Genomic DNA, 20,891 nt, shown 5'->3' on the forward strand with positions numbered 1-20,891 from the left:
CTGCTCTAACGTTTAGTATTTCTTTTCTTCTGTTTATTTTGGAGTTAATTTGCTCTTCCTTTTCTAGTTTCCCAAGGCAGAATCTTAGATAATTGAGATTAGTTCTTTCTTCTCATCTAAGTATATACATTTGATGCTGTAAATTTCCCTCTATGCATTACTTTCACTATATCTCATAAATTTTGACTGGTTGTGTTTTCATTTCTATCTAGTCCAAAATACTTTTAATTTCTCTTGAGATTTCTTTGACCCATGTTATTTCCTTCTTGACCAATATGTTGTTTACTCTCCACATATGTTGAGATTTTTCCAGTTACATTTCTTTTTATTGATTTCTAGTTTAACTCAATTGTGGTCTGAGAGCAGATATTATATGATTTAAATTCATTTAAATTTGTTAAAGTGTTTCATGGTCCATAATATGGTCTATCTTGATAAATGATCCATTTAAACTTGGGAAGAATGTGGATGAAGAAGTCAATAGATGTCTTTTATATCCAGTTGATTGATGGTGTTCAACCATGTCCTTACTAATTTTCTGCCTGCTGGATCTGTTCATTTCTGATAGAGGGTTGTTGAAGTCTCCAGCTATAATATGGATTCATCTGTTTCTTCTTGCAGTTCTATCAGTTCTTGCCTCATATATTTTGATGCTCTGTTGTTAGGAGCATACACATTAAAGATTGTTATGTCTTCTTGGAGAATTGACCCCTTTTCTTTATGTAATGCCCTCTTTATCCCTGATAACTTTCATTGCTCTGTCTGAAATTACTATACCTACTCTGGTTTTAAGTGGTATTAACATGGTATATCTTTCTCCATCCACTTACTTTCAATCTATACGTGTTTTTTTTTTTTTTTTTAATCTTTTTTTTTTTAATTTTTTGCCTTACAACAAATTTAATCAGTTATACATATACATATGTTTCCATATCCCCTCCCTTTTGCGTCTCCCTCCCACCCTCCCTATCCCACCCCTCCAGGCGGTCACAAGGCACCGAGCTGATCTCCCTGTGCTATGCGGCTGCTTCCCACTAGCTATCTACCTTACGTTTGGTAGTGTATATATGTCCATGCTGCTCTTTCACTTTGTCACAGCTTACCCTTCCCCCTCCCCATATCCTCAAGTCCATTCTCTAGTAGGTCTGTGTCTTTATTCCTGTCTTACCCCTATGTTTTCATGACATTTTTTTGCTTAAATTCCATATATATGTGTTAGCATACAGTATTTGTCTTTCTCTTTCTGACTTACTTCACTCTGTATGACAGACTCTAGGTCCATCCACCTCATTACAAATAGCTCAATTTCATTTCTTTTTATGGCTGAGTAATATTCCATTGTATATATGTGCCACATCTTCTTTATCCATTCATCCGATGATGGACACTTAGGTTGTTTCCATCTCCGGGCTATTGTAAATAGGGCTGCTATGAACATTTTGGTACATGTCTCTTTTTGAATTATGGTTTTCTCAGGGTATATGCCCAGTAGTGGGATTGCTGGGTCATATGGTAGTTCTATTTGTAGTTTTTTAAGGAACCTCCATACCGTTCTCCATAGTGGCTGTACCAATTCACATTCCCACCAGCAGTGCAAGAGTGTTCCCTTTTTTCCACACCCTCTCCAGCATTTATTATTTCTAGATTTTATGATGATGGCCATTCTGACTGGTGTGAGATGATATCTCATTGTAGTTTTGATTTGCATTTCTCTAATGAGTAAAGATGTTGAGCATCCTTTCATGTGTTTGTTGGCAGTCTGTATATCTTCTGTGGAGAAATGTCTATTTAGGTCTTCTGCCCATTTTTGGATTGGGTTGTTTGTTTTTTTGTTATTGAGCTGCATGAGCTGCTTATAAATTTTGGAGATTAATCCTTTGTCAGTTGCTTCATTTGCAAATATTTTCTCCCATTCTGAGGGTTGTCCCTTGGTCTTGTTTATGGTTTCCTTTGCTGTGCAAAAGCTTTGAAGTTTCATTAGGTCCCATGTGTTTATTTTTGTCTTTATTTCCATTTCTCTAGGAGGTGGGTCAAAAAGGATCTTGCTGTGATTTATGTCATAGAGTGTTCTGCCTATGTGTTCCTCTAAGAGTTTGATAGTGTCTGGCCTTACATTTAGGTCTTTAATCCATTTTGAGCTTATTTTTGTGTATGGTGTTAGGGAGTGATCTAATCTCATACTTTTACATGTCCCTATCCAGTTTTCCCAGCACCACTTATTGAAGAGACTGTCCTTTCTCCACTGTACATTCCTGCCTCCTTTATCAAAGATAAGGTGACCATATGTCCGTGGGTTTAACTCTGGGCTTTCTATCCTGTTCCATTGATCTATCTTTCTGTTTTTGTGCCAGTACCATACTGTCTTGATTACTGTAGCTTTGTAGTATAGTCTGAAGTCAGGGAGCCTGATTCCTCCAGCTCCATTTTTCGTTCTCAAGATTGCTTTGGCTATTCGGGGTCTTTTGTGTTTCCATACAAATTGTGAAATTTTTTGTTCTAGTTCTGTGAAAAATGCCAGTGGTAGTTTGATAGGGATTGCATTGAATCTGTAGATTGCTTTGGGTAGTAGAGTCATTTTCACAATGTTGATTCTTCCAATCCAAGAACATGGTACATCTCTCCATCTATTTGTATCATCTTTAATTTCTTTCATCAGTGTCTTATAATTTTCTGCATACAGGTCTTTTGTCTCCTTAGGTAGGTTTATTCCTAGATATTTTATTCTTTCCGTTGCAGCGGTAAATGGGAGTGTTTCCTTGATTTCACTTTCAGATTTTTCATCATTAGTATATAGGAATGCCAGAGATTTCTGTGCATTAATTTTGTATCCTGCAACTTGACCAAATTCATTGATTAACTCTAGTAGTTTTCTGGTAGCATCTTTAGGATTCTCTATGTATAGTATCATGTCATCTGCAAACAGTGACAGCTTTACTTCTTCTTTTCCGTTTTGGATTCCTTTTATTTCCTTTTCTTCTCTGATTGCTGTGGCTAAAACTTCCAAAACTAGGTTGAATAAGAGTGGTGAGAGTGGGCAGCCTTGTCTTGTTCCTGATCTTAGTGGAAATGGTTTCAGTTTTTCACCATTGAGGACGATGCTGGCTGTGGGTTTGTCATATATGGCCTTTATTATGTTGAGGAAAGTTCCCTGTATGCCTACTTTCTGCAGGGTTTTTATCATAAATGGGTGTTGAATTTTGTCGAAAGCTTTCTCTGCATCTATTAAGATGATCATATGGTTTTTCTCCTTCAATTTGTTAATATGGTGTATCACGTTGATTGATTTGCGTATATTGAAGAATCCTTGCATTCCTGGAATAAACCCCACTTGATCATGGTGTATGATCCTTTTAATGTGCTGTTGGATTCTGTTTGCTAGTATTTTGTTGAGGATTTTTGCATCTATGTTCATCAGTGATATTGGCCTGTAGTTTTCTTTCTTTGTGACATCCTTGTCTGGTTTTGGTATCAAGGTGATGGTGGCCTCGTAGAATGAGTTTGGGAGTGTTCCTCCCTCTGCTATATTTTGGAAGAGTTTCAGAAGGATAGGTGTTAGCTCTTCTCTAAATGCTTGATAGAATTCGCCTGTGAAGCCATCTGGTCCTGGGCTTTTGTTTGTTGGAAGATTTTTTATCACAGTCTCAATTTCAGTGCTTGTGATTGGTCTGTTCATATTTTCTATTTCTCCCTGATTCAGTCTTGGCAGGTTGTGCATTTCTAAGAATTTGTCCATTTCTTCCAGGTTGTCCATTTTATTGGCATAGAGTTGCTTATAGTAATCTCTCATGATCTTTTGTATTTCTGCAGTGTCAGTTGTTACTTCTCCTTTTTCATTTCTAATTCTATTGATTTGAGTCTTCTCCCTTTTTTTCTTGATGAGTCTGGCTAATGGTTTATCAATTTTGTTTATCTTCTCAAAGAACCAGCTTTTAGTTTTATTGATCTTTGCTATCGTTTCCTTCATTTCTTTTTCATTTATTTCTGATCTGATTTTTATGATTTCTTTCCTTCTGCTAACTTTGGGATGTTTTTGTTCTTCTTTCTCTAATTGCTTTAGGTGCAAGGTTAGGTTGTTTATTCGAGATGTTTCCTGTTTCTTAAGGTGGGATTGTATTGCTATAAACTTCCCTCTTAGAACTGCTTTTGCTGCATCCCATAGGTTTTGGGTCGTCGTGTCTCCATTGTCATTTGTTTCTAGGTATTTTTTAATTTCCTGTTTGATTTCTTCAGTGATCACTTCGTTATTAAGTAGTGTATTGTTTAGCCTCCATGTGTTTGTATTTTTTACAGATCTTTTCCTGTAATTGATATCTAGCCTCATAGCATTGTGGTCGGAAAAGATACTTGATACAATTTCAATTTTCTTAAATTTACCAAGGCTTGATTTGTGACCCAAGATATGATCTATCCTGGAGAATGTTCCATGAGCACTTGAGAAAAATGTGTATTCTGTTGTTTTTGGATGGAATGTCCTATAAATATCAATTAAGTCCATCTTGTTTAATGTATCATTTAAAGCTTGTGTTTCCTTATTTATTTTCATTTTGGATGATCTGTCCATTGGTGAAAGTGGGGTGTTAAAGTCCCCTACTATGAGTGTGTTACTGTCGATTTCTCCTTTTATGGCTGTTAGTATTTGCCTTATGTATTGAGGTGCTCCTATGTTGGGTGCATAAATATTTACAATGGTTATATCTTCTTCTTGGATTATGTAGTGTCCTTCTTTGTCTGTTGTACTAGTCTTTATTTTAAAGTGTATTTTGTGTGATATGACAAATGCTACTCCAGCTTTCTTTTGGTTTCCATTTGCATGGAATATCTTTTTCCATCCCCTTACTTTCAGTCTGTATGTGTCTCTAGGTCTGAAGTGGGTCTCTTGTAGACAGCATATATATGGGTCTTGTTTTTGTATCCATTCAGCCAGTCTGTGTCTTTTGGTGGGAGCATTTAGTCCATTTACATTTAAGGTAATTATTGATATGTATGTTCCTGTTCCCATTTTCTTAATTGTTTTGGGTTCGTTATTGTAGGTCTTTTACTTCTGTTGTGTTTCTTGCCTAGAGAAGTTCCTTTAGCATTTGTTGTAAAGCTGGTTTGGTGGTGCTGAACTCTCTCAGCTTTTGCTTGTCTGTAAACGTTTTAATTTCTCCATCAAATCTGAATGAGATCCTTGCTGGGTAGAGTAATCTTGGTTGCAGGTTTTTCTCCTTCATCACTTTAATTATGTCCTGCCACTGCCTTCTGGCTTGTAGAGTTTCTGCTGAGAGATCAGCTGTTATCCTGATGGGGATTCCCTTGTGTGTTATTTGTTGTTTTTGCCTTGCTGCTTTTAATATGATTTCTTTGTGTTTAATTTTTGACAGTTTGATTAATATGTGTCTTGGCGTATTTCTCCTTGGATTTATTCTGTATGGGACTCTCTGTGCCTCCTGGACTTGATTAACTATTTCCTTTCCCATATTAGGGAAGTTTTCAACTATAATCTCTTCAAATATTTTCTCAGTCCCTTTCTTTTTCTCTTCTTCTTCTGGAACCCCTATAATTCGAATGTTGGTGCGTTTAATGTTGTCCCAGAGGTCTCTGAGACTGTCCTCTGTTCTTTTCATTCTTTTTTCTTTATTTTGCTCTGCCGCAGTTATTTCCACTATTTTATCTTCCACCTCACTTATCCGTTCTTCTGCCTCAGTTATTCTGCTATTGATCCCATCTAGAGTATTTTTTATTTCATGTATTGTGTTTTTAATCGATGCTTGATTCATCTTTAGTTCTTCTAGGTCCTTGTTAACTGTTTCTTGCATTTTGTCTATTCTATTTCCAAGATTTTGGATCTGGGAAATAGAATCTTGGATCATCTTTACCATCATTATTCTGAATTCTTTTTCAGGTAGACTGCCTATTACCTCCTCATTTGTTAGATCTGGTGGGTTTCTATCCTGCTCCTTCTCCTGCTGTGTGTTTTTCTGTCTTCTCATTTTGCTTATGTTACTGTGTTTGGGGTCTCCTTTTTGCAGGTTGCAGGTTCGTAGTTCCCGTTGTTTTTGGTGTCTGTCCCCAGTGGCTAAGGTTGGTTTAGTGGGTTGTGTAGGCTTCCTGGTGGAGGGGACTAGTGCCCGTGCTCTGGTGGATGAGGCTGGATCTTGTCTTTCTGGTGGGCAGGTCCACGTCTGGTGGTGTGCTTTGGGGTGTCTGCAGACTTTTTATGAGTTTAGGCCACCTCTGTGCTAATGGGTGGCGTTGTGCTCCTGTCTTGCTAGTTGTTTGGCTTAGGGTGTCCAGCACTGTAGCTTGCTGGTCGTTGAGTGAAGCTGGGTACTGGTGTTGAGATGGAGATCTCTGGAAGATTTTTGCCATTTGATATTATGTGGAGCTGGGAGGTCTCTTGTGGACCAGTGTCCTGAAGTTGGCTCTCCCACCTCAGAGGCACAGCACTGACTCCGGGCTCCTCAATTTGGGATGATGTGTTGTCTATTCATGTATTCCACAGATGCAGGGTACATCAAGTTGATTGTGGAGCTTTAATCCGCTGCTTCTGAGGCTGCTGGGAGAGGTTTCCCGTTCTCTTCTTTGTTCTCAGAGCTCCTGGGTCTCAGCTTTGGATTTGGCCCCGCCTCTGCGTGTAGGTCGCCGGAGGGCGTCTGTTCTTCGCTCAGGCAGGACAGGGTTAAAGGAGCAGCCTCTTCGGGGACTCTGGCTCACTCAGGCCGGGCGGGAGGGAGGGGCACGGAGTGCGGGGTGGGCCTGCAGCGGCAGAGGTCGGCGTGACGTTGCACCAGCCCGAGGCGCGCCGTGCGTTCTCCCAGGGAAGCCGCCCCTGGATCCCGGGACCCCGGCAGTGGCGGGCTGCACAGGCTCCCGGAAGGGCGGTGTGGGCAGTGACCTGCGCTCGCACACAGGCTTCTTGGCGGCGGCAGCAGCAGCCCCAGCGTCCCACGCCCGTCTCTGGGCTCCGCGCTTTCAGTCGCGACTCGCGCCCGTCTGTGGAGCCCCTTTAAGCAGCGCTCTTAATCCCCTCTCCTCGCGCACCAGGAAACCAAGAGGGAAGAAAAAGTCTCTTGCCTCTTCGGCAGCTCCAGAGTTTTCCTGGACTCCCTCCCGGCTAGCTGTGGCACATTAGCCCCCTTCAGGCTGAGTTCTCGCCGCCAGCCCCAGTCCTCTCCCTGCGCTCTGACCGAAGCCCGAGCCTCAGCTTCCAGCGCTGCGCGCCCCAGCGGGCGAGCAGACAAGCCTCTCGGGCTGGTGAGTGCCGCTCGGCACTGATCCTCTGTGTGGGGATCTCTCCGCTTTGCCCTACCCAGGTATGTGGGGGGTTTCTTGCCTTTTGGGAGGTCTGGGGTCTTCTGCCAGCGTTCAGTAGGTGTTCTGTAGGAGTTGTTCCACGTGTAGCTGTATTTCTGGTGTATCCGTGGGGAGGAAGGTGATCTCCGCGTCTTACTCTTCCGCCATCTTACCCGGAAGTCTTATACGTGTTTTTATAAAGTGGGTTCCTTATAGATGAAATGTAGTTGGGTCTTGTTTTCGGATTCACTCTGATAATCTCTGTCTTTTATTTGGTGCATTTAGACTATTGACATTCAAAATGATTATTCATATAGCTGAATTAATATCTACCATATTCATTACTTTTTTCTATTTTTTCCTTTGTTCTTTTTCCTATTTTTGTCTCTCACTCTTTTTTCTGACTTTTGTGGTCAAGCATATTACATGATTTCATTTTCCCTCCTTATCAGATCAGTTACACTTTGGGGGGAGCTTTTTAAAAAAAATTTTTACACCACTTTGCAATATACATTTATTTACAGTTAATCCCAGCCTACCTTCATGTAACACTGCTTCATGGGTAGTGCGGGTACTACATAATAACAAAATAATCCTAATTCAAATATATTTTAAATTAGGATGAGAGCTGTCATGATTTCTACTCATGATGGGGATATAGTAGTTTCATACTCTGGTCCACATCATTTTTTTAAATTGAGGTATAACTGACATATTATATTAGTTTCAGGTACAACATAATTACTTGATAATTGTATGCAGTTGACCCCTGAACAACATGGGTTTGAACTGCATGGGTCCACTTATACAGGGATTTTTTTCACAACATATACTATCATATAAATATGTTTACAATCCATAGTTGGTTGAATCCACAGATGTAGAACCTGTGGATACAGTGTGCTGACTATAAGACTTTAGCATAAGTGGATTTTGGCATCCATGGTGGGTCCTGGAGCCAGTCCCCTGTGGACACTGAGAGATGACTGTTTACTGTGGAATGATCACCACAATAAATTGAGTCAACATCTGTCACTATAGATAGTTACAAAGGTTTTTTTTTCTTGTGATGAGGACTTTTAAGATCTACTCTCCTAGCAACTTTCAAATATGCAGTACAGTATTATTAACTATAGTCATCATGCTGTACATGACATCTCCATGACTTATTTATCTTAAAACTGGAAATTTGTACCTTTTGACCCCCTTCACCCTTTCTCTCTGTAGATCCAAGTTTCTAATGATCCAAGTATCATTTTCCTTCTCTCTAAAGATCTTCTTTTAACATTTCTTGCAAGGCTGGTCTACTGGCAACAGATTCCCTTAATTTGTTTGTCTGAGAAAGGCTTTATGTCTCCTTCACTTTTGAAGGATAATCTCACAGGGCACAGAATTCTAGGTTTGTGTTTTTTTTTCCCTCAACACTTTAAATATTTCATTCCACTCTCTTCTTGCTTGCATGGTTCTGAGGAGAAGGTGGATGTAATCCCTATCTTTGCTTCTCTATAGGGAAAGTTTTCTTTCCTTTGGTTTCTTTCAGGATTTTTTCTTTACCTTTAATTTTCTGTAGTTTGAAAATGATATGCCTAGGTATCTTTTGGTATTTTTCCTACTTGGTGTTCTCTGAGCTTCCTGGATCTGTCGTCTGGGGTCTGATATTAATTTGGGTGAAATTCTCAGTCATTATTGCTTCAAATATTCCCTCTGTCCCTTTCTGTGTTTTCTCCTTTTGGTGTTCCTGTGATTCATATGTTACATCTTTGGTAGTTCCCACAGTCTTTGGATATTCTGTTCTTTTTTTTTTTTCTTTCAATTTTTTTTCTCTTTGATTTTCAATTTTGGAAGTTTCTGTTGTCATATCCTCAAGCTCAGGGATTCCTTCCTCAAGCTGTGTCCAATCTATTAATGAGCCTATCTGAGGCATTCTTCATTCCTATTATAGTGTTCTTGATCTCTAATATTTCATTTTGGTTCTTTCTTAGGATTTCCATCTCTTTGCTTACCTTGCCCATCTGTTCCTGCATGCTCTCTACTTTATCCATTAGAGCCCTTAGTATATTAATCATAGTTGTTTTATTTAAAATTTTTTTTTTAATTTTTAAAATTTACTTTATTCAAGTATATTTGATTTACAATGTTGTGTTAATTTCTGTTGTACAGCAAAGTGATTCAGTTATATGTACCAACAGATCTACATTTTTTTCATTCTCTTCCATTATGGTTTATCACAGTATATTGAATATAGTTCCCTATGCTATACAGTAGGACCTTGTTGTTTATAATCATAGTTGTTTTAAATTCCCAGTCTGATAATACCAACATCCCTGCCACGTCTGGTTTTGACACTTGCTTTGTCTCTTCAAACTGCGCTTTTTGCATTTTAGTATTCCTTATAAGTTTTTAGTTGATATTTGGACATGATGTACTGGGTAAAAGAATTGCTGAAAATAGGCCTTTAGTAATGTGCTGGTGAGGTGGGGGGAGGGCCTTTTAGTGAGCTTGTGTTTGTGACTTGACAAGTGTTTCTCAGCTTGCTTTTTCCTCCCCCCTAAGGTGGGACAGAATGGCTAGAGTGGACTTGAGTGGAGTATTTCCCTTCCTACAGGTCAGTTAGGTTCTGATAAACCCTTAACAGGTTAGATTCTGGTTAACTAGTTTCTCCCCAGGGAAGGCCTTGTTAAGAGGATAGAGTGCTCTTTAAAAAAAAAAAAAATTTATTTATTTTTGGCTGCGTTGGGTCTTCATTGCTGCATGCAGACTTTCTCTAGTTGCGGTGAGTGGGGCTTACTCTTCATTGCGGTGCGCAGACTTTTCATTGTGGTGGCTTCTCTTGTTGCGGAGCGTGGGCTCTAGGCGCATAGGCTTCAGTAGTTGTGGTGCGAGGGCTCAGTAGTTGTGGCTCAGTGGCTCTACAGCGCAGGCTCAGTAGTTGTGGCGCACGGGCTTAGTTGCTCCATGGCATGTGGGATCTTCCCGGACCAGGGCTCGAACCCGTGTCCCCTGCACTGGCAGGCAGATTCTTAACCACTGTGCCACCAGGGAAGTCCCGGATAGAATGCTCTTGCATATTTTATAAAAGTTCATTTCCCCCTCCCCACAGTGAAAGCGTGAGGGGAGTTTCCTGATATTTACTAAGAGAACCTGGTAGAGCTCCTAGGGGCAAAATTCACAAAGACCAGGGGTCCCGCCTAGACCGGGTCTCCCTGGAATTTTAAACTCTTGGACTTGCCCTCATGGAGCCTCCAGCAATTTGTTCAGGTTTTTCTAGCCTGGCACTGGTTCCTGTGGAGGTTTCTACTCCATTAAGTTGCGATTCTCTGTACCTGCCTGTCTCTCTTTCCAGTTCTGGGGCAGCCGTTTGCCCTGTAACTTCACTTACTGATCAAAGAGTTGTTGATTCAGTTTGTTCAGCTTTTTGCTTGTTGTTAGGATGGAGTGGGGACTTCTAAGCTCCTTACCTGTAGAACTGGAAATCTTTTTAGATATTTAAAAAATATAGCATTTGTGCCTTTTTATTGTGGTAAAATATACGTAACTAAAATTTACCATTTAAAAAAGTCAGTTCAGTAGTACTAAGTATATTCACATTGTTGTGTAAACATGGCAAGACTGGGATCTGTCCCCAGGTAGCTGCCACTGCCACCTGGAGGAGAGTTGGCACCAGCAGCAGGAATGGGGCATGCTCCTCACTGAGCCATCCCAGTGGTGGCTGGACAGCGTTTCTGAGCTCCAGGTCTCTGGCCCCACCCCCACCCCTCCACCAGCCATCCGGCCTGGGCCAGGGCTGTGTGGTACAGATGACCTCCCCACGACTCCTTTTCTGTCCTTGGCACCGAAGGCTCTTGCACTGCAGGGAACAGCTCAGAGGACTGGATTCTGCTCCAGGCCCCACCACTCCTGACTGTGGGACTGTCTGCCAGGCAGCAATCCACCGAGCCTTGGTTTCCTCTTCTGTAAAATGGGGCAGTGCTGTCTGCCCAGCTAGGCCCCTGGGGCTTCGGGGAGCACACACCAGCAGCACTATGTGAAAACGTTTTATGCGTTGTGAAGAGACACACATACTACTTATTAATCAAGAGTTTATGTTGTAAAACAGAACTGCTTTTTGTTTTTAAAATTTGGGTATTTACACAGAAGCACTCTCACAAGCATGATTGTTTTAGCGGCTCATTTATTTATCTTGCTGTGTAAAAAAAAATAAGACATGAGCCCCTGTGGAAGCCACCAGCACTCTCTTCACAGGTCTGAAAGTTGATTTCCTTTGTCATCCTTACATTTCCCAAGGGCTAGCTCAAGTCATCCAATATCAGTATGGCAGTTTCGAGTTAAAAGGTAATTATTCTTCTTTACTGTATCGAGGACACAATTTTTTCTTTTTTAGTGATTTACTCTTCTTTGTAATTACAGATGTGGTGATTAGGATGTCTTGTATACCACATTACAGATTTTTTTATATGATTTATCCCCATCAGCAATTTAAAACTCTTCCTTTATAAGTTTTTATTCCTGTTTCTGAGACAGTGTTTAGGGACTAGGGCTGGGCCCAGGGCCTCTATGGGGGCTATTAGAGTCACTGTGTACACATATAATTAAGGAATTTCAAAACACAGATTACCGCCTTTGGGGCCAATAGCCAGCGCAGTTATCATCTATCATGTCAGTTCTGAAGACGGCTCTGTGTGTATTTGGTAAAGTAAATTAACATACAACAACTTGTCTTAAAATAATGCTCAAATTTAAGATGTAGCAGGAAGCAGGAAAAACAAACAATCAAGGGATCCAGGGAGAGTCAAAATCTCATATTTAAAAGAGGAGGAAATTCCCGCCTGGTGCCTTTCATCACCTGTAGATTATGCACGAAGCTGTCGAAATTCTCTTGGAGTCCCTCTTCACCTGCTTCTGTTTTCAACTTCTGTTGGATTTGCATCATCTGTGAGCAGACCTCAGGCTTGGAAGGGACCTTTGGAGCCTCATCTATGACATGTATTTTAGCCTTTGGAAATGTATTATTGTAGAGACAATGGAACAGCATTTCAGAGTTTGGAAAACAGGAGGGAAAACACCCATCAGTCTAGCAGCTGAAGACGAGCTGTCTCAGATACCAGCCCGATGGGAGGCCTGCCTCTGAATTTTATGTCCAAGCTGGGACTGCTGGCCTCAAAAGCCTGCTTCTGGTTTTGAAAGTTGGTGCTTTCCCAACATTATAGCATTAAAAAACTCTTTTGCTACCAATAAAATCATGTTCAGGACTAATATTAATGCTTTAAAACATACAATTGTTCTTTGGAGCCCAGTTAACAGAAGCAAATTCTTGAAAACAGATGTGTTTGTGGTCTGATGTTGATGTGGACGAGGCTTTAGCTATTCGTATGGGTGAGATGTTTCCCCATCTCCTAAGAAGGGAATGAAATGATGACGCTTCACAAACAAAACCCAAAAATCAACCATTGTTATCCTGCCCAGCAATAACTACTGGCAGTATTTTGGTGCCTGTCTTTTTAGACCTGCTTGATGTGCATTTTATTTAAAAAAATTTTTTTAATTAATTAATTTTTATTTTTGGCTGTGTTGGGTCTTTGCTGCACACGGGCTTTCTCTAGTTGCTGCGAGCAGGGGCTACTCTTTGATGTGGTGCGCAGGCTTCTCATTGCTGTGGCTTCTCTTGTTGCAGAGCACGGGCTCTAGGAGCACAGGCTTCAGTAATGGTGGCACGCGGGCTCAGTATTTGTGGCTCATGGGCTCAGTATTTGTGGCGCACGGGCTTAGTTGCTCCATGGTATGTGGGATCTTCCCGGACTAGGGCCTGAAGCCGTGTCACCTGCGTTGGCAGGCAGATTCATTTTTTTTTTTTGCGGTACGCGGGCCTCTCACTGTTGTGGCCTCTCCCATTGCGGAGTACAGGCTCCGGATGCGCAGGCTCAGCGGCCATGGCTCACGGGCCCAGCCGCTCCGCGGCATGTGGGATCTTCCTGGACCGGGGCACGAACCCGTGTCCCCTGCGTCGGCAGGCGGTAAGTCAGCGAATATTTGAGCACATGATTTTTAACGGCTGCAAACGATTCCATCACTCAGCTGAGACCACTGTTTCTGTACTCTTTTCACTACTTATGAATTTAGGCTCTTCATTTCCTTTCTTTTTGCTATTAAGTATGATGCTTCAGTGAACATCCTCTTAACGTGCATCTTTGTGCATGTCTACTATAAAACCCTAAAGATAAATTCTTAGAAGTGTGGATACTGTGTCAAAGATTGTGCACATGGACATTACCATTTATTCCTCTTAAAAATAGCATTTTCCTTGGTAAAAGAAGCAAATTGCTTTAAGACAAATCTGCCGCACTGGTAGTATTCATGTAGAATATCTTGGCAAAAAGGGCTGAAGGTGAGTGCTGGCAACAGACCCTACTCCAGAGCAGAGACAGAAAATGACAAAGGGACCCCGGAGCTACAGCTCCCTGGGGAGGGGACTGCTAACTCCTCCCCAAACCGTAGGTAATCCTCAGTGAGGAGGGGGACAGCCAAGATTCTTTACCTTTCGAAGATGATTCAGTCAAGACAGGGAAATGGAATTTGGAGTTTTGTAAAAGGAGTGGTTGCTGCACAGAACTGGTTGTAGTAGCACTGTGGTTGGAATCATGATCACAGAAGGTTCTAGATGCTTTATTCAGTCAGTCAGGTTACAGAGTCAGGTTTTCACTGGGTGGAATTCTGTGGGTTATCAGCACTACGAAGTGAGCAGTATGTTGGCTACAAAGCTGTTTCTTTTCAATTTATTAGAGAAGAGCTGGGTCCCCAGGTGTAATTCATGAGCTGGTTTTGACAATATATTTCCTTATGGCTCTCACCTCAGTGGGAGTTTGTGGTTCCTGCCTTCTCAGAATGCAGCCACCTGTGTCTTATGGTAACAGCTCTAATTTTTCTAAGAAGACCACTATTCCCCACTCTCAGTCTATGTGGTGTGGATTAGGTTGGTCCTACCCTTGGGATCCAGGAGATGACACATCACCTAGACCAGATAATCAGAATATGCTGTCTCCCTGGATTACCATAACTGACCTAGGAACAGGCACCTGGCCAAGTTCACCAGCTCAGAATGAATCTCAGAACTTTGCTTGAGCAACTGTTGAAAGGTGCTCCTTTTTTTCTTGAAATTATAGTTGGACTATGTTATAATTAAGATTTTTTTTCACCAAAAGATACCAGTAAGGGTATCTATCCAAAAGCAGCAGAATACACATTCTTCTGAAGTACACATGGAACAGTCTTAGAATAGACCATGTTTTGGGACACAAAACAAGTCTCAGTAAATTTAAGAAGACTGAAATCATATCAAGTATCTTTTCCTAGAACAATGGCATGAAACTTGAAATTAGTTAAAAGAAGAAAGCTGTAAAAATCACAGATACATGGAGACTAAACAACATGCTACTGAACAATGATTGGGTCAATAAAGAAATCAAGGGAGAAAGAAAAAAAATACCTGACGACAAATGAAAATGAAAATAGGACATACCAGAATCTGTGGGACACAGCAAAAATGGTTCTAAGAGGAAGTTTATAGTGATACAGGCGTACCTCAAGAAACAAGAAAATTTTTAGGGCTTCCCTGGTGGCGCAGTGGTTGAGAGTCCGCCTGCTGATGCAGGGGACACAGGTTCATACCCTGGTCTGGGAAGATCCCACATGCCGCGGAGCAGCTGGGCCCGTGAGCCATGGCCGCGGAGCCTGTGCCCCGCAACGGGAGACGCCACAGCAGTGAGAGGCCCGCGTACCTCAAAAAAAAAAAAAGAAACAAGAAAATTTTTAAATAAACAATCTAACCATCCACCTAGGAACTAGAAAAAGAAGAACAAATGAAGTCCAAAGTCAGTAGATGGAAGGAAATATTAAAAAATCAGAGTGGAAATAAATGAAGTAGAGACGACAACAATAATAGAAAAGATCAATGAAACTAAGGGCTAGTTTTTGAAAAGGTAACCTAAATTGACAAACCTTTTGCTAGAACACTAAGAAAACTAGAGAAAAGTCTCAAAATAAAAGAGAAGTTACAACAGATACCACAGAAATACAAAGGATTATAAGAGAATACCTATACGCTAACAAATTGGACAACGTAGAAGAAATGGATAAATTCTTAGAATCATACAACCTTCCAAGAATGAATCATGAAAAAATAGAAAGTCTGAATAGACTGATCACTAGTAAAGTGATTGAAATAGTAATCAAAAACCTGTCCCAAGGGGCTTCCCTGGTGGCGCAGTGGTTGAGAGTCCGCCTGCCAATGCAGGGGACGCGGGTTTGTGCCCCGGTCTGGGAAGATCCCACATGCCGCAGAGCGGCTGGGCCCGTGAGCCATGGCCGCTGAGCCTGCGCGTCCGGAGCCTGTGCTCCGCAATGGGAGAGGCCACAATGGTGAGAGGCCTGCGTACCGCAAAAACAAACAAACAAAAAAACAAATTAAAAAACCTGTCCCAAAACAAATGTCCAGGAACAGATGGCTTAACTAGTGAATTCTACCAAACATTCAAAGAAGATTTAATACCTATCCCTCTGAAACTCTTCCAAAAAAATTAAAGGGGTGGGAATGCTTCCTAACTCATTTTACAAGGCCAATGTTACCCTGATACCAAAACCAGACAAGAAAAACACAAAAAAAGAAAATTAAAGGCCAATGTTCCTGATGAACAGAGATGCAAAAATTCTCAACAAAATATTAGCAAACCAAATACAACAATACATTAAAAGGATCATACACCATGATCAAGTGGGATTTATTCCAGGGATTCAAGGATGGCTCAACATCCACAAATCAATTTGTGTGGCACACCACATTAACAAAACAAGGACAAAAATAATATGATAGCCTCAATAGATGTAGAAAAAGCATTTGACAAAATACACCATTCATTTATGATTAAAAAACTCTCACTGAAGTGGTTGTAGAAGGAACATACTTCAACATAATATAGGTACTGGCACAAGGATAAACAAACAGTCCAATGGCAGAGAACAGGGTCCAGAAATAGACCCATATGTATAAGGTTAGTTGATTTATATCAAAGGTTAGTGGTACTGCCGTGCACTTGGGAAAGAATAACCTTTTCAGCAAGTGGTACTGAATCAACTGGATACCCATATGGAAAAAAGGAAACCTGAATCTTATACCATATGCAAGAAACAATTCCAGGTGAATCATAGATCTACATGTGAAAAATCAATAAAGCTTCTAGAAGAATCTGTGGAGAATATCTTTTTGATCTTTGGGCTAGGCAAAGATTTCTAAAACCAGACACCAAAAGCTCTCATTATAAAGGACAAGATTAATAAGTTGGACTATATTATAATTAAGATTTTTTTTTCACCAAAAGACACCAAAAAGGGGGTGAGAAGCATGCCTCAGAGTGGGAGAATATATTTGCAATAATTATATTTGACTAAGGACTCATACCAGAATTACCAAAAAACAAAACAAAACAATAAAACACCCCACCAACCAATAAGAAAATGACAAACAACTCAATAGAAAAATGGGCAAAAACCTTGAATAAATGTTTTACAAAAGAGCAATAAAGAGCCAAATGACCAGTAAATATCTGAGAAGGTGCTCAACCTCATTAATCACAGGGAAATGCATATTAAACCACATTTAAATACACATTTGAACGGTTAACATTAAAATGACTCAAAAAAAAAGACTCACACTACCACATTTTGGAGAGTATGTGAAACAGTTGGAAATCTTATTTACTGCTGGTGGAAATGTAAATTGGACACTTTGGAAAATATTTTGGCATTATCTACTAAATTTGAACATATACATACCCTGTGATCCAGTGCTTCAACTCCTAGGTATATGCTCAAAATAGTTAAATATATTTATTCATCAGAAAACATTTATAAGAAAGTTCATAGCAGTACTATTTGTAAGAGCCTCAAACTGGAAATAACCCAGGTGTCCCTCAACAATAGAATAGAGGATTAGATTGTGGCATATTCATACCATGGAACACTCTACAGTGATGAAAAAGAGCAAATTACAATTATATACAACAATATGGATGAATCTCCTGAACATAATTTTGAGTGAAAGAACCCAGATGCAAAAGGGTATGTACTATTTGCTTCCATTTATACAAAGTTCAAAAATAAGCAAAACAAACTGGTGGTGATAGAAGTCAGAAGAGTGCTTATCTTCGTGGGTGGGGTGACTGGCAGGGGCATAAGGAAGACTATGGGATGATCAGAATGTGCTCTGTGTTGATTTGGTTGGTGTGCTCGCTTTGTGAGCATTTATTGAGCTGTGTACATTTCACTCTGTGTATTATTCTTCATTAAAAAGCTTAATGAATGACCCCATGTATGACCATGGGAAAGGTGTGCCTGATTCAGTGTGAGGGCAGTGTGAGGGGGGTTGCTGTCAGGAGGGACCATGGGGAGAGCAGGGGAGCATGGCATAGATTCACCTGTACTACCCAAGAGACACAGGATCTGAATTTTTGCCTTATTTCTGCCCTTGGCTGTAGGACCTTGACCAGTTGTGATGGTTTTCTGGGCCTCTCTTGGACTGGATCATGGGTTCTAAACCATGGGCTTCATGGATGGGCTTTGTAGGTCTGTAGACTCCCTGAAACTGTAAGTCTGTGTATATGTGCATTTTTCTGGAGAGAGAACCACAGCTGTTTACCTCAAAAGGTTAAGAGTCACCGGAGTGATGATTTCCAAGGCATCTATGGCTTTGCCTCCCATGGTTTTCTGGGGCACAGGCAGTCTGGCAGACGGCACATTTTATACTGGGTGGTAGCAGATTTAAGTCATTGGAATTAAAGCAGCTGGTGGCAGACAGAGAGTGGGTGGGCAGGGGGCCTTGGAGGGAAAGCTGAGACCACTCTTTTTTTTTTTTTTTTTTTTTGCAGTACGTGGGCCTCTCACTGCTGTGGCCTCTCCCATTGCGGAGCACAGGCTCCGGATGCACAGGCTCAGCGGCCATGGCTCACAGGCCCAGCCGCTCCACGGCATGTGGGATCCTCCCGGACCGGGGCACGAACCCGTGTCCCCTGCATCGGCAGGCGGACTCTCAACCACTGTGCCAGCAAGGAAGCCCCGAGACCACTCTTTTATCCACAATCATGGGGTTAGGTCGTATCAGAGAATGTGCATGCAGAGGTGGGTGAGGGCTTTCTGTGCCAGAGATGAGGCAGTCTGTCTTCTTGCGCAAGACTGTTACGACTATGATTTCTTTTTTCCTGACAGCATCTACGAAACCCTTTGCAGTAAGAATTCCTAGTTTCTGTAATGTATCGCTTTGGGGGCACCGAGGGGTTGTCACAATGAATCACGTCATTCGTGAGCACCAGGGACAATAGGAACTGTAAGACTCCATCCCAAAAGGTCATCTTTTCTCTTGGAAAACATGTCACACTCGCTCTTAACAGCAGGAAGAATTAGAAGCAAGTTGCTGGGACCAGAACTTAGCCGGAGGATCTGCGGAGCACTTTCCCTTTGTTTGAGACGTGAAGCGACATAATTATTATTATTTTTTTTGGTGAGGGAGGTATCTTGTTGTAAGTGATGGATAAACACATTTTATTAATATTGATTTATGGTACCATTTTAGAACCTTTAGAAGGTTTCACATTTGCATGTTTAATGTGGTAATGTCTGAATGAGAACAGGTCCACAGGGGGCCTGGGGAGAGGTCCAGCCCACTTTGTGCAGTGAATGGGAGAGGCGGCCCACACTGCCCATGGAGGCTGCAGCCATGGTGACCCTCCTGTGTTGGGAACTTCAGACCCTTCTCTCTCTCAGCACTGCAAAGCATTTTCCATTGTTTTTTTGTTTTTTTAAAAAATAAATTATTTATTTATTTTTGGCTGCGTTGGGTCTTCATTGCTGCGCACGGGTTTTCTCTAGTTGCGGTGAGTGGGGGCTACTCTTCGTTGCAGTGTGTGGGCTTCTCATTGCAGTGGCTTCTCTTGTTGTGGAGCATGGGCTCTAGGCGTGCAGGCTTCAGTAGTTGTGGCTTGTGGGCTCCAGAGTGCAGGGTCAGTAGCTCTGGCGCACGGGCTCAGTTGCTCCGCGGCATGTGGGATCTTCCCGGACCAGGGATGGAACCCATGTCCCCTGCATTGGCAGGCGGATTCTTAACCACTGCCCCACCAGGGAAGCCCCCCACTGGGTTTGATAAGGAGGAAAACGTTTCCAAGTGTTTGAACCCACAGCTCACTAAGCCCTCTTCATAACTGTGTGAACTTGAGCACATCACTCAAATTCTCTGAATCTCGACTTCCTCGTCTATAAAGTGATACGGATGATTTGGCAGCTCAGAGCTGTCATGATAACACATGTGCTTGGCCGCCAAGAGCACTCAGCAAGCGGTGGCTGTTATCATCATCCTAAAAAGCAGAATGAAACCAGGGCTTCAATAGCAAGAGCTGTGCGGGCCCAGGAAGGAGGGAGTCATTCTACGGGGGAGTTGGCAAAGACTTCAGGGACAAGACGTTTGATATGAACTTTGAAGGATAATAGGGTTTTGAAAGAAGAGACAGAGAGAGAGCATTCGGGCAGAAGGAAAAGTCTTGAGAAGGGATGCGGAAGTGTGAGGATACACTGGATATTTTGGGGAAAGGGAGCTGCCTTGTGTGGCCAGAGCTGACGTTATGTGGGAGAATGCAACACGAGGTGAGAAAGTTAAGGTCAGCTCACAGGAGACCTCGGTTTGTTGGGCAAGGCAGGCATTGCCAGTGAGGCCCCAAATGCTCCAGTCATTCGCCACGACGGTCCTGTCTTGTTAATGCACCAGCAGTATCTGGAGATGAGGACGGTGGATTCCGGGGGCCCCTCTGAGAGGCCATGGCATCACCCTTCTGCTCCACTGGCCAATTTTATCCTAATGCTAAGGCAAAGGCTAGATTAGACAGTGAAGGTAAATATACACAGAGAAAGCTACAAAAGTAAAAATATAAGCGAGGGATTGAGCTGTTAATCACATTGCAGCATTTCGAAGAGGGAAGTTTACAGCTATACAAGCCTACCTCAAGAAACAAGAAAAATCTCAAATAAACAATCTAATGTTACACCTAAAGGAACTAGAGAAAGAAGAACAAACAAAACCCAAAGTTAGCAGAAGGAAAGAAATCATAAAGATCAGAGCAGAAATAAATGAAATAGAAACAAAGAAAACAAGAGCAAAGATCAATAAAACTAAAAGCTAGTTCTTTGAGAAGATAAGCAAAATTGATAAACCATTAGCCAGACTCATCATGAAAAAGAGGGAGAGGACTCAAATCAATACAATTAGAAATGAAAAAGGAGAAGTTACAGCAGACACTGCAAAAATACAAAGCATCCTAAGAGACTACTTCAAGCAACCCTATGCCCATAAAATGGACAACCTGGAAGAAATGGACAAATTCTTAGAAAGGTATAACCTTCCAAGACTGAACCAGGAAGAAATAGAAAACATGAACAGACCAATCACAAGTAATGAAATTGAAACTATGATTAAAAATCTTCCAACAAACAGAAGTCCAGGACCAGATGGCTTCACAGGTGAATTCTATCAAGCATTTAGAGAAGAGCTAACACCCATCCTTCTCAAACTCTTCCAAAAAATTGCA

The sequence above is a fragment of the Mesoplodon mirus genome (genome assembly GCF_964341445.2).
Source record: "Mesoplodon mirus genome assembly, chromosome: 2".
NCBI lineage: Eukaryota > Metazoa > Chordata > Mammalia > Artiodactyla > Ziphiidae > Mesoplodon > Mesoplodon mirus.